The sequence below is a fragment of the Grammomys surdaster genome, unplaced genomic scaffold, assembly GCF_004785775.1.
Source record: "Grammomys surdaster isolate TR1022 unplaced genomic scaffold, NIH_TR_1.0 143, whole genome shotgun sequence".
In the NCBI taxonomy this organism is placed as follows: domain Eukaryota; kingdom Metazoa; phylum Chordata; class Mammalia; order Rodentia; family Muridae; genus Grammomys; species Grammomys surdaster.
Window position 1 is genome coordinate 1,085,463 of NW_021604601.1, and position 970 is coordinate 1,086,432.

General features: G+C 39.7%; 1 non-coding gene across 1 annotated transcript; it reads left to right on the forward strand.

The window, feature by feature from the left end:
• Positions 1-457: 457 nt before the first annotated feature.
• On the forward strand, positions 458-560 carry LOC114618630. Its single transcript, XR_003710980.1, has one exon. It is a non-coding gene; the product is annotated as a U6 spliceosomal RNA (small nuclear RNA).
• Positions 561-970: the final 410 nt, after the last annotated feature.

The following is a 970-nucleotide window of genomic DNA, read 5'->3' on the forward strand; positions in this document are numbered from 1 at the left end:
TTCCAGCCAAAGCAAACTTTTTAGCAAAATTACATTTCTCTGTTTATCATGGTGAAGTTATTTAAACATTTGGATTCCAGGAAACAAACTTTTAAAACATATTTGGGTAAATACATTTTAACATTACCCAAATGGCTCCATTTAACTTGCTTTACAAAATTACTAACAGTTTTCTGTCATGAAGCCGACTTTTAGACAAATCCCTACCAATCGCTCATGAATGACTTGTGGATCATCCCAAGTTTTAAAAATCCATTGTAATAATTAATATACAGAGACTTCCCTGAGAAATGGTATAACCAAGGTCTAAGCTAACGATGGCATCGGGACACCTGGGTTTGAGCAGAAACTTCTAGTTACAGCTGAGATTCTGCCATGATGGAGAGATGGCCTCAGCTCACAAAGGGTCTGCTCTTAAATCTGTACAACTCCTTCATAAACAGAGAATCAAAATTTTGTTGTGTCAGCAGCACACATCCTAAAATTGGAACAATACAGAGAAGATTAGCATGGCCCCTGCGCAAGATCACAAGCAAATTCCTGACATGTTCCATATTAAAAGAAAAAAGGTTTTGTTGCTTTGCTTTTAAGTTTAAGTTGCTTTGCTTTTAACATGCTTTTGTGATGGAATCAATAATAATAATAACAACAATAATAATAACAACAACAAACCAACTGTAGCACTGAACAGCCGGCTGAGTGATGCTTTCCCTCCACCCCCTGACACTCCCCCACCCCCTCTTGTGAGTGGAGATTTCTGCTTTACCTTGTAGAGAAATCAGAGCTATTTTCCAACTAAGCAGGTGCCCCTTCACTCACTCCCCCTAATCCCAGTGTCCCTCTGCAGGCTGTTTGAACCCGATGCTCACTGAATGCTTCTTCTCATTCCACCTTGGTTTCTTCCTGTTCCTCTCCGTAACACAATCTTTACCACATGCATTTTCAAATCAGTGCCTTAGCTGAGGTTCCC